At 43.8% G+C, this 13,803-nt stretch overlaps 1 long non-coding RNA gene across 1 annotated transcript; it reads left to right on the top strand.

Annotated features, from left to right (window-relative positions):
• The first annotated feature begins 943 nt into the window (after positions 1–943).
• On the top strand, positions 944–6,715 carry LOC145551763 (uncharacterized). Its single transcript, XR_014087674.1, has 5 exons — positions 944–1,378; positions 2,122–2,294; positions 3,172–3,230; positions 3,332–3,391; positions 5,561–6,715. It is a non-coding gene; the product is annotated as an uncharacterized LOC145551763 (long non-coding RNA).
• Positions 6,716–13,803: the final 7,088 nt, after the last annotated feature.

Raw genomic sequence — 13,803 nt, 5'->3', positions numbered from 1 at the left:
AACGCCGAACAGCCGTGGCAAATCTCATTCTTCCTAATTTTTTCCCCCTATTGCCTCAAAGCAACTGTCAACACAAACTGAGGAAATTGTACTTTTTTGACAATTGTGGGCAAGCAATTCATAGCCTAGACTAGCGGTTCTCAACGTGGGCGGTACCGCCCCCCAGGGGGCGTTCAGAGGACGGCAGGGGTCGCTGGCGAACATTTTTACAAAAGGGGGGCGCTGGGATGCCTTTGGGGGGCGTTTGGTCGAAGGTAAACTTTACACCTTAAATGCACAACAATACCAGTTTAGACTTTGAGCAACTTGGTAAAACTGTATTGTGTAACATTAAATCATGCTTGGCTGCAACTGTATCGATGGCAGCTCTTCTTCTATTCAGTGTTTGTTAGCTTCTTGGCGCAGCTCCGTTCTCCTGCTACTGGTAGCTAAAATCACGATACCCTCTGAAAAATGAACCAATTTAAATAAAGAAATCCAGAAATCCCTCCATGGGTGATAGAGAGCGTTCATTTTATAGCGTTAACACCAGGGGTGAAAGTAAGGGGGTACGGCAGAGTACTGCGTACCACTAAAAGATTTAGAGGGGGTACGCAGTACCTGCAAGAGAGGGGAGCGGCTGTCTGCTGTAAAAAATTAATGGGTTAAACTGTGCAGCCGCGAGTGTGCCCACTAATTAACCGTGACTGATTAGTTTTTCAAGAACAATCTAAAACACGACTTAATCAGTTAATAAATAATTTTTTTCCCCATTTCATATTGTTTCTGAACTGTTTGTTCAGAAACAATATTGTTTGCTGTTGCACAGCAGCCGTGCAACACGTCGATCGCGGACGGTTTTGAGTCGATCTCGGCATTAGGTGACAAACTGAACGCCGCCAGGACGCTGAGACCAGCACGTCCTCCTCTGGCTCGCTTAAAACGTTCAAACTTTATTAACAACAACAAAAAAAAAAACAAAACGCGCTCAAGTTAATGACCCAGCAAAAATAATAATCTCAGTAATTATTGTTTCAACAAGGTGTTGCGCAATTCTGTGCGTTTCGGTTCCATAACCAGCAGCAGTTTAAAATTAACTAATCATCCACCCTGTGTTCATGAGAGGTTTATTAATCGCAAAAATAAATATCAAGCCTGCAAACCTAATATCGTAACGGACTGAATGTTGTGTTTTTAACATAATCTCTGGTCGGCTTGTGGAGCGCAGGAGGTTGCCATGGCAACGGGTGTGCTTAAACGGCAGAGAGACGGAGAGTAAAAAGGTGCGAGTGGTTTAGAGTTGATCACCTGTTCGGGTTGTTTTACCTTTTTTTTTTACTTTTGTCTTGACGCATCACAGCCGCTGCAGTTTCTGAACTTGGACTAATTACCTCGTTCTGTGAGTATACGTCATTTATAACTATATGTTTCATTGAGTATTTAACAAACAAATGGCTTTTACGGTGATAATTGTGTGAAATTAAATTCTTGAATATATATATATATATATATATATATATATATATATATATATATATATATATATATATATATATATATATATATATATATATATATATATATATATATATATATACTTTTGTATATATACTGCTAAAAAAAATAAAGGGAACACTTCATTGTTCACTTAAATGTTAATGTGTTCCCTTTATTTTTTTGAGCAGTGTATATATACTATATATACTATACTTTTGTCATAGTACTCCCAAGAATTTAAAACTAATTTCACTCCTGAACATAACCATATTATTTTCCAACAACTTCCAGAACAGTTTAATTTTATAGCTGATAACTGACGGTATATTAATGAATCTGATCATTAGAACAAATTGCAGCAGTTCCTGTACAGTAGCTTTATTCCTCACGTAACTAGAACCGCGGTCGGTCGCTCATTTTCTCACGGGCGCCTGTTAGTTCAGTTGCGATGACACCAGTAAATTAAACATAAAAGGACTCTATAGAACAAAAGTCCCCAAACTACGGCCCGCGGGCCGGATCCGGCCCGCCTCCACATTTGGTCCGGCCCCCTGAACAATACCAGAGAGCATTCAGATTATTTTTTATTTATGGTATTTTCCGGACTATAAGCTATTTATATGTGGATTTTTCTTCAACCACCAGGGGGCTCTTTAGCAGGAAGAGAATCATTGGAAGTCTGGTTACTTGGGCACCAACACTGAACCCACAAGCAGCAAAATGAGTAAGAAACAGATCAGATGTCTTTGGAAAGTTTCTTTGCAAAGTGAAAAGGCCCAAAGAGGAGGAAGGAGAACAGATTTATCCCGGACCGGTAGGTGAGTCCCACATTACAAGCCCGCTCTGCGTAACATGCGGCAACATAAATGAAAAAATGTCTTGACATCAAAAGTTCTATGTGAATAATGTATTTGGTCAAGACTTTGTCACGGTAAACAATATTCCTAAACTCACCCAAGATATTGTCAGCAAAATGTATTTGTTTTTTTCTGCATACAATAGCAGCAATATACTAACTATACACAAGACTGTCATTACTTGACATAGTTGTACTGTTCAAAACTTTTCGGTTTGCTTCCGTAGAAATGGCGTAGTGTCTGGACATGTTAAAATGTTAAACTTTTTACCAGCCGAAATCCTCACCACTTTCAAATAGTTTCCTTTTTTATTTTATTTTAGTTGTTGCATGGACTCAATGAGTACAAACAACAAGTTGATGAGACTTAATGTTCCAGGCAAGAGGCCAGGTCACCAGTCTGTCGCAGGGCAACACCGAGGCACAGGACAAAAAACTATGCACACACACATAGGGAGAATTTAGAGAAACCAATTAACCCTGAGAGTCATGCTTTTGGACTATGGGAGGAAGCCGGAGTGCCCGGAGAGAACCCATGCATGTACAGGGAGAACATGCAAACTCCATGCAGAAAGACATGGAGTCTTCCAGGGCCGAGAATCGAACCCTTCTTGTTGCAAGGCAACAGTGCTACCAACTGCACCACTGTGCAGCCCACATTACAATCAAAGTATATAAAACTTTTTATAACCAGTACCTGCAATTGAACCACCCAATTCAGGAGATTCTGCAGGTAACCAAACAAAACCCCCAAATCACAAGTAAACAACCTGGTTGTCCATTACAAAAAGAAGAAATACATTCCAGGTGAGTAATGTCTTTTTTTCTCTTCATTGCAGGAAAGAAGGTCCAAAAGACCCAGTAGACGACGTCCAAACAGAAAGTCCCAAGGCCCCAGGCAAGGACCTCACTTTGAGGAATCTATTTAGTCTCTTCTTTTATCATGTTTGTATTAATTTAGTCAGATAAGTAGTAACCTTTGTCCTCCTTTTTGTGCAGGAAGACAGCGAGGCGTACCCAGGATTTCAGTTTCCACCGAAGAAACAATGTAATCTTCAGGTAAGTGAATCAATTTCAGGGAATTAAACAGAGTGAACAACTCTGTTTGACCTCCACAGGTCATGCAAAACAAGTGAAAGTGAAGAATCCTCCCTAGAGTTGTTTTTGGAACCTCCTCATCCTCTTACATGCCAAGCCCTTAGAAACTGCATGATAACAAAAGCCTTTGTCCATCCATCCATTTTCCTCTATTGTTTCTGGGTCATGGAGCAGCAGCTTCAGATGATAGGCCCAGATTTCCCTCTCCCCAGCCACTTCTCCCAGCTCCTCGGGGGAAATCCCAAGGTGTTCCCAGGCCAGCCGAGAGACATAGTCCCTCCAGCGTGTCCTGGGTCTTCCTTGGGGCCTCCTCCCGGTGGGACGTGCCCGGAACACCTCACCAGGGAGGCCAGATGCCCGAGCCACCTCAACTGGTTCCTCTCAACTTGGAGAAGCAGCAGCTCTACTCTGAGTCCCTCCCGGATGACCGAGCTTCTCGCCCTATCTCTAAGGGAGAGCCCAGACACCCTGCGGAGAAAACTCATTTCGGCCGCTTGTATCTGGGACCTCGTTCTTTCAGTCATGACCCAAAGCTCATGACCGCAGCTGAGGTGGGAACAAAGATCGACTGGTAAATCGAGAGCTTCGCTGTTTGACTCAGCTCTCTCTTCACCACTGCAGACCGGTACAGTGCCTGCTTCACAGCAGACGCTGCCCCAATCCACCTGTCGATCTCCCGTTCCCATTTTTCCTCATTTGTGAACGAGATCTCCAGATACTTAAACTCCTCCACTTGAGGCAGGAACCCCTCTCCCAATCAATCCCAGAGAGGAGACATTCCACGTCCCAAGAGCACCATCCATGTTCACAAGAATGTTTATGAAAGGAGTTTGCACACAGCCAGAACAATGCCTGCAGCTGTACCAAAACCCAAGCCGAAGCTGAAGCCGCTCATAAAAGATTCCCCACAATCGGACAAGAAAGTCCACATATTCCAGGATGGACGCTGCTTCTGCTGCCTCACTTCTGGCCTCAGATGTTCCCTTACAGCCTCCAATATCTCATCTTCTTCTGACTGGTTCAAATTATAAAATCTTTTAATTTTCATCATTAATTCCGCCATTTCAGTCGCTAATTCTTCTGCATTTGAGCCGCGCAACATCCTTCGTTGAATTCTTATATAAAATTCCTCAAGTTCTTCAAGAAATTCTGGATCCTCCATCATAAAAGTTTTACACGTTGCCACTCTTTCTTCAATGCTACACTGAAAGATCTCTTGGGAAAAAGTTCAAGTACTTAAGACTGTTTATGATGTCATAACAAGAGAATGATATTATGACATCACAGAGAGAGTGATGTCATAACTGACATATACTTGCATATATTTATGCATTTTATAAAATATGTTTGTATGGTTTTCCTTTTTGCATATATATTGAAATATGTTTAATCTAGGTCATGCTAGTTCTGCTGTTATATTGTTTTTGTCACGTTTTAGTTCTTGAGAAAGTGTGGTGGGAATTTCCCAAGCGGTAACATTAAGACTCCTCTTTGCAGGAACTTGTTTTTTGCCAGACACTGACCTTACCTCGATGCCCATTGTGTTTTACCAAATCTCTTTATTGTTGTTACAGATGGTTAATCAAACTGAGCTTTACATACACAGTTTTAAACAAATATATGGTTTGTTTATGTTCTTGCATTGTTCTAAAATGCAAGTTTATATAAACTAAAATATGAAAATGGCATCCAATAAATAAAAGGTCAGTATTTCATTTTATTTTCACAACATTTTAATTACTTGCTTTACTTTCTTTGAAAAGGATATGAAGGATAGTCATATTTTATTTTATTTCTTCAGCTCACTTCCACTGGATGCGGGATTATTGCTTGTATCTTATTCTGAAGATTGGAATTTTGATTATGGAGTCCCTTTTTCCATCACATTCGTTTATTTTTTTATTTCTTTATTTTATAACTCAGTTTTTCTGACATGAAACTTGATTCAGCTTTTATGCTCACTTCTGAGCCCTGCCAAGAGCTGGAATTGTTCAGATGGGAACTACAAACTTGTCTGTCTGCCACTTTTACCCACAATGCACTGCAGTTATTTGATTGCTTCTCTGAAAGATGAGTGCCGTCTTTAAAACTCCCCTTTTTCACAGAGTTCTTTTGATTCTTTGTTTTCAGACTCCTTTGCCTGATATGAAGCTTCATTCAGCTTTTAACTTCACTTCTGAGCTTCTGCCGACAGCTGGAACCAGAGGCGTCGCCAGGAATTTTGGGCCTCCTGACAAAATATTAGATTGGGACCTCTGCAAAGGTCGCCAGGCCGGGAATTGAACTGGCGACGGCCGCGTCGAGGACAAAGGCCTCCATAGGTGGGTTGTGCTTAACCCCTGCGCCACCACAGCACACCTTGAGTTTTTTTATACTCCCATAAAAAATGTTACAATTTTAAAGGCTTGCAACTTGCTTTCTTTGATTAAAGACTGATACTAGCATAATATTTACTGCTAATCTATTTTACATGCAACAGTCCACATGCAGTATGCAAGTAGATTGCTTTAATTTTTTCTATTAGTTTTAGATTACTGAAATGTCTCTCCCCACGAGCAGCAGTCATAGGCAGGGGTGAAAGTAAGGGGGTACGGCAGGGTACTGCGTACCCCTAAAAGATTTAGAGGAGGTTCGCAGTACCTGCAAGAGACAGGAGCGGCTGTCTGCTGTAAAAAATCAGTGGGTTAAACTGCAGCCGCGACTGCGCCCACTAATCAGCCGTGACTGATTCGTTTTTCAAGAACAATCTAAAACAGACTTAATCAGTTAATAAATAACTTTTTTCCCATATCATATTGTTTCTGAACTGTTTGTGCTTTGTTAGAGCAGCGGTGCAATATGTCGATCGCGGAAGGTTTTGAGTCGATCTCGGCTTTAGGTGACAAACTGAACGCAGCCAGGACGCTGAGACCAGCACGTCCTCCTCTGGCTCGCTTAAAACGTTTGTAACTTTATGAAAGAACAACAACAAAAAATGATCAAATTAATGACCCAACAACAATAATAATCTCAGTGATTATTGTTTCAACAAGGTGTTGCGCAATTTTGTGCGTTTCGGTTCCATTACCAAAATAACAGAGCAGGAGTTTAAAATTAACTAATCAACCACCGCTGTGTTCAGGGAGGCTTATTAATGATCCCAAAATAAATATCAAGCCTGAAAACCTAATATCATAATGGACTAAATGTTATGTTTTTAACGTAATCTCTGATCGACTGTGGCGGTTGCCATGGCAACGGATGTGCTTAGAGAGACGGAGAGTAAAAAGGTGTGAGTGGTTTAGAGTTGATCACCTGTTCGGGTTGTTTTACCTTTTTTGTCTTGACGCATCACAGCCGCTGCAGTTTCTGAACTTGGACTAATTACTAATTACGGGTTGTTTTGACTTTGTTTATCTTTGCTGTGGCTCATTACAGCCGCTGTAGTTTCTGAACGTTCAATAAACGACAAACTTGGACTATACCTCATTCTTTGGGAGCCCATTTTTGATGTAAAGTGAGTCATTTACATCAAAAATTAAACACTATATATATATATATATATATATATATATATATATATATATATATATATATATATATATATAAACACACTGTGTTAAAAACACAACCAGTGTGTTTATTATATATAAATATGTGTTTATTTTATATATAATATATATATATATATATATATTATTTATATATAATAATATATAAATAATGTGTATTATTTATATAATAATATAAATACTAATATATAATAGAATATAATAATTATGAGAATATAAATAATATTTATATTCTCATACATACATTATTTATATTATCATGAATATTGGGCTGCCACCTCCTTGGGCTGCCACCTTATCGTGGTGGAGGGGTTTGAGTGTCCCAATGATCCTAGGAGCTATGCTGTCTGGGGCTTTATGCCCCTGGTAGGGTCACCCAAGGTAGACAGGTCCTAGGTGAGGAACCAGACAAAGCACAGCCCAAAGACCCCTTATGATGGACACAAACTTTGGACTTGGTTTTACCTCGCCCGGACGCGGGTCACCCGGGCCCCAGTCTGGAGCCAGGCCTGGAGGTGGGGCACGACGGCGAGCACCTGGTGGCCGGGCTTTTACCCACGGAGCCCGGCCGGGCTCAGCCCGAAGAGGAGACGTGGGTCCCCCTTCCAATGGGCTCACCACCTGTCGGAGGGGCCAAAGGGGTCGGGTGCATTGTGCTATGGGCGGCAGCCGAGGGAGGGGACCCTGGCGGTCTGATTCTCGACTGCAGAAGCTGGCTCTTGGGACGTGGAACGTCACCTCTCTGGTGGGGAAGGAACCGGAGCTAGTGTGCGAGGCTGAGAGGTTCCGGCTAGAAATAGTCTGCCTCACCTCGACGCATGGCTCTGGTTCTGGAACCAGTCTCCTTGAGAGGGGCTGGACGTACTTCCACTCTGGAGTTGCCCACGGTGAGAGGCGCCGGGCTGGAGTGGGCATACTTGTTTTGCCCCCCATCTGGGCGCCCGTACGTTGGGGATCACCCCGGTGAACGAGAGGGTAGCCTCCCTCCGCCTACGGGTGGGGGGACGGGTTCTGACTGTTGTTTGTGCTTACGGGCCAAACAGCAGTTCAGATTACCCACCCTTCTTGGAGTCCTTAGAGGGGGTACTGGAGAGTGCCCCTCCTGGGGACTCCGTGGTTGGGAGGAACGGCCCCCCCCAATCTGAACTCGAGTGGTGTTCTGTTGTTGGACTTCTGTGCTCATCACGGATTGTCCATCACAAACACCATGTTCAGGCATAAGGGGTCCATATGTGCACTTGGCACCAGGACGCCCTAGGCCGCAGTTCGATGATTGACTTTGTCATCGTCTCATCAGATTTGTGGCCGTATGTCTTGGACACTCGGGTGAAGGGAGGTGCGGAGCTGTCCACTGACCACTACCTGGTGGTGAGTTGGCTCCGGCGGTGGGGGAGGAAGCCGGTCAGACCTGGCAGGCCCAAGCGTGTAGTGAGGGTCTGCTGGGAACGTCTGGCAGAGTCCCCTGTGAGACGGAGTTTCAACTCTCATCTCCGGCAGAACTTCGAACACGTTCCGGGGGAGGTGGGGGACATTGAGTCTGAGTGGACCATGTTCCGCACCTCCATTGCCGAGGCGGCCTATAGGAGCTGCGGCCGCAAGGTTGTTGGTGCCTGTCGCCGTAGCAACCCTCAAACCCTTTGGTGGACACCTTCGGTGATAGATGCTGTCAAGCTGAAGAAGGAGTCCTATCGGGCCTTTTTGGCCTGTGGGACTCCAGAAGCAGCTGATGGGTACCGGCGGGCGAAGCGGCATGCGGCTCGGGATGTTGCTGAGGCAAAAACTCGGGCGTGGGAGGAGTTTGGAGAGGCCATGGAGACAGACTTCCGTACGGCTTCGAGGCGATTCTGGTCCACCATCCGGTGTCTCAGGAGGGGGAAGCAGTGCAGCACCAACACTGTTTATAGTGGGGATGGTGTGCTGCTGACCTCAACTCGGGACATTGTGGGCCGGTGGGCGGAATTCTTCGAAGACCTCCCACGAACATGCCTTCTGTTGAGGAAGCTGAGCCTGGGGACTCTGGGTTGGGCTCTCCAATCTCTGGGGACGAGGTCGCCGAGGTGGTCAAAAAGCTCCTCGGTGGCAGAGCCCCGGGGGTGGTGAGATCCGCCCGGAGTTCCTTAAGGCTCTGGATGTTGCAGGGTTGTGTTGGCTCACGCGACTCTGCAATATCGCCTGGACATCGGGGGCAGTTCCCCTGGATTGGCAGACTGGGGTGGTGGTCCCCCTGTTTAAAAAGGGGGAACGGAGGGTTCCCCCTTGGAGTGTGACCCCAATTACAGAGGGGTCACACTCTTAAGCCTCCCTGGTAAGGTCTATTCAGGGGTCCTGGAGAGGAGGGTCCGTCGGATAGTCGAACCTCGGATTCAGGAAGAGCAGTGTGGTTTTCATCCTGGTCGTGGAACACTGGACCAGCTCTACACCCTCAGCAGGGTCCTGGAGGGTGCATGGGAGTTCGCCCAACCAGTCTACATGTGTTTTGTGGACTTGGAGAAGGCGTTCGACCATGTCCCTCGGGAGGCCCTGTGGGGGGTACTCCGGGAGTATGGGGGTACAGGGCCCTTTGATACAGGCTGTCAGGTCCCTGTATGACCGGTGTCAGAGTCTGGTCCGCATTGCCGGCAATAAGTCGGGCTCGTTTCCGGTGAGAATTGGACTCCGCCAAGGCTGCTCTTTGTCACCGATTCTTTTCATTACTTTTATGGACAGAATTTCTTGGTGCAGCCAAGGTGTTGAGGGGATCCGTTTTGGTGGCCTTAGGATCACATCTCTTCTTTTTGCAGATGATGTGGTCTTGTTGGCTTTATCGGAACATGATCTGCAGCTCTCACTGGAGCGGTTCGCAGCCGAATGTGAAGCGGCCGGGATGAGGCTCAGTGCCTCCAAATCCGAGGCCATGGTCTTGAGCCGGAAAAGGGTAGAGTGCCTTCTCCAGGTCAGGGGGGTTGTCCTGCCTCAAGTGGAGGAGTTTAAGTATCTGGGGATCTTGTTCACGAATGAGGGAATAAAGGAGCGGGAGATCGACAGGCGGATTGGGGCAGCATCTGCCGTGAAGCGGGCGTTGTACCGGTCCGTCGGGGTGAAGAGAGAGCTGAGCCAAAAAGCAAAGCTCTCGATTTACCGGTCGATCTACGTTCCCACCCTCATCTATGGTCATGAGCTTTGGGTCATGACCGAAAGAACGAGATCACGGGTACAAGCGGCCGAAATGGGCTTCCTCCGCAGGGTGGCTGGGCTCTCCCTTAGAGATAGGGTGAGAAGCTCGGCCATCCGGGAGGGACTCAGAGTAGAGCTGCTGCTCCTCCACGTCAAGAGGAGCCAGTTGAGGTGGCTCGGGCATCTGGTAAGGATGCCTCCTGGACACCTCCCTGGTGAGGTGTTCCGGGCACGTCCCACCTGGAGGAGGCCTCGGGGAAGACCCAGGACACCCTGGAGGGACTATGTCTCTCGGCTGGCCTGGGAACACCTTGGGATTCCCCCGGAGGAGCTGGAAGAAGTGGCTGGGGAGAGGGAAGGCTGGGCCTCCCTTCTGAAGCTGCTGCTCCCGCGACCCGATCCCGGATAAGCGGAAGAAAATGGATGGATGGATATTGTTATTTATAAATACTATAAATATTATCATAATAAATATTATTACAACAATAATATTTATATTAATAATAAATTAATATAAAAAAAAATTATATTTAAATTAATATTAATAATAAATATTATTACAACAATAATATTTAGCATTATTAAATAATTTGATTATTAATTTATATAATTTAATTATATAATTGAATTAATTAATAACTAATTATTATTAATTATTAGACTGTTGACAAACGTGCCCAGCCTGGAAAGTTAGCTCTTTTGGAAGATTGGCCAAATCTCTCCCTAGGACGATTTGTCTTGATGGGTCCGGTCTTGTAATATACCTATCATCAGCACAGAGGTTGATCTTTTAAACTCAACGCTCTCCTCTTCAATCCAAACTTCAAAATGACAAAATCCATTTGGATTTTGGATTTTGTCATTTTGAAGTTTGAATTTTGTCAACAAACTTCCCCAGACGGGGAAATTTGTTAACGAAAGCGGCATTAGAAGACTGAACCCATCAAGAGACTTCCCCAGCCGGGGAAGTTTGCTCTTTGGGATTAGAGAAATTGTTCCCTAGGACGATTTCTCTTGATGGGTCCAGTCTTGTAATGCTGCTTTCCTCAGCTTTTGGACGCCTTGATTTCCTCCTTATTGCTCCAACCCTCCTCAGTCTGTGTACTTTGGGAGAACTGGGGAAATCGTTGTCCTCATCCGCTGTTTCCCTGTCAGAGTGATCTGAATAATCCGTCTGTTTTTTATGTCCTGTTGAGCCACTATAAACGGCCCTAGTCGGGGAAGCTTGCTGTACGTTTTGATTTGTTGATTTTGCCAAAGTGGAGAAAGGTTTGAACAGATACTCATCAAACACGTCGTATTCGTTCTCATCCTTGTAACTAGTGATATCGAACGTAACTCCTGGAAGTAGCTTGTTGAAAATCTTTCTTACTCCTGTTGTTATTAAATAACCTGCTCCAAAAGTAATTGGAAAAAAAATTGTCTTGAATGCAATTTGTTCCATGGTAAAAGTACTTGTTGAACACAGTGATCACTAACAAAGAGATGCTTGGGTATAACCTCTTGTTTTGAGAGCCAAGCTTTCATAACCTCAGATGTCATAGATGAGGTCATAGCTACAATGAGTCACTGTAGTTCTGAGGGAATGTCTTGCTTCTGATCGTTGCTATGGAAACGATCAAATCAGTTCTGCATGACTCAAACTATTAAAACTTTGCAACTGCGTCACTTAATCATTTGAGGCGCCATGACGGACTTAAGAAGGGTATATTTCAGGAGGCTAGGGATTAAAACAGGGATCTTAATAGTGACATATTAAGTTTAGATTGACAATGGAATATTAAAACCATTAATTTAAGTTGGATTTTTTATTATATCAGGTTTAAAATTTTTGAATCATACTTGACTTAAAAATATCTTAAAAGTAAAATTAAATTTAACTTACAGACATTCTCTGCTGCTTGCCTGCTTGGCAACATTTCTTGCCAAGCAGGCAAGAAATGTTGCCTGCTTGGAGAAGAGCAAAGAAATAATTTTGGTTTAATAATTTTACACGTTAGCATAGAAATAGAATAAAGGATGATCGCAAAGAAATGATGCTGCTGCCGCTCCATATTTGATGGGTTGTAAACGACTCACTCGAACACATTTGTGTACGGTGCGGAAACGTAAACAATAGAACAGAACGTAATGTCTTCCAGCGTTTTCTGTGTAACTGAGAGCTCGACACCAACAGCAGCACAGCATCAGCAGCCCACATTGCTGATAGCCGGGAAGGAGATAAATTAGTCAATTTCTATGCTTTCCTGTAAACTGGTTATGAGTCTCTTGGTTTTTCACTTTTCTTGTATTCTAACTATTTAACCAACTGGTAAACAAATGTTTATATCTGTTTTTAAAAGAATTGTAGCTTCTCTCTTATGTCTCCATCAGATGAGCAGCAGTAGCAGCTTTTAGTGATATTAACATTAATAATAATTAGATTGTTTTTGAATACGATTCAGGATTCAAAATAAACTGATGAAGATGGTCTATGTGTCTAGTCTGGCCTGGGAGAGATGTCTGTGGTTCCCTTCTGGACCTGTTACCCCATCAACCCGATGTGGAAGGCTATGTTCAGAATTTAGGTCTCACGGCATCTCAACGTGTCGACATTGCAGCCAGTGGGATGAGGGAAATACAGCTCCACTTCGTAGCAATTCAAGAGCTACACAGCTTTTATCATGTCGCAAAAATTTTATCAGCATAGAAACTCTGCTGCACCTTAGGGGCTTAAAAAAAGAGACGCGCACATTGTGTAAAACTCTGAAAAAGGAGAAGCGGGACATAAAAACTAGATGTGAATTATGGCATAAAAACAGAGAATCCGACGCTGAACGGTAAAAAATCAACACATGATGTGAAACACATGACGTTTAATCATTGATTAAACGATAAAATAAATCTAGCAACAGAAAAGAAACTAAAGTGGACATAGCAATAAACCAAGAGAGGATAATACAAATAAAATGAAACTAAATAGAAATTAATGAAGAACAAAATGCAAGAATAGACTAAGAAAGTAAAGTAGATACAGAGGAATAAACCTGTATGGCAAGACATTTCTAGCAATAATTAATACAGAGGACTGTATGGCAAGAATAAACAGACACTATTTCCAAATAAAATGTAAAATAATATTGTTGAAGTGCCATAGGTTTGTTGAGACCACATCTAGTACTGAGAATAAATATATCTTACAGACCATAACAGTAAATAACTTATCACTTATTTATGTTTTTAATTAGATTTGATATATTTATTCAATATTATTTTTCATCCATCCATTTTCTTGCACCCTTGTCCCTCAGTGGGGTCGGGAGGGTTGCTGGTGCCTGTCTCCAGCTAACGTTTCAGGCGAGAGGCGGGGTCACCCTGGACAGGTCGCCAGTCTGTCACAGGGCAACACAGAGACACACAGGACAAACAACCATGCACACACACACTCACACCTAGGGGCAATTTGGAGAGGCCAATTAACCTGATAGTCATGTTTTTGGACTGTGGGAGGAAACCGGAGTACCCGGAGAAAACCCACCATGCACAGGGAGAACATGCAAATTCCATGCAGAAAGACCCCAGGCCGGGAATCGAACCCAGAACCTTCTTGCTGCAAGGCAACAGCTCTACCAACTGCGCCACTGTGCAGCCTATTATTTTTCATGTCAGTGTTATTGTAATGAGGCTGAT

Source organism: Poecilia reticulata, chromosome 5, assembly GCF_904066995.2.
Source record: "Poecilia reticulata chromosome 5, P_reticulata-male-v2, whole genome shotgun sequence".
In the NCBI taxonomy this organism is placed as follows: domain Eukaryota; kingdom Metazoa; phylum Chordata; class Actinopteri; order Cyprinodontiformes; family Poeciliidae; genus Poecilia; species Poecilia reticulata.
Note: the sequence above shows the minus strand (reverse complement) of the source record. Positions and strands in the feature narration are given on the sequence as shown.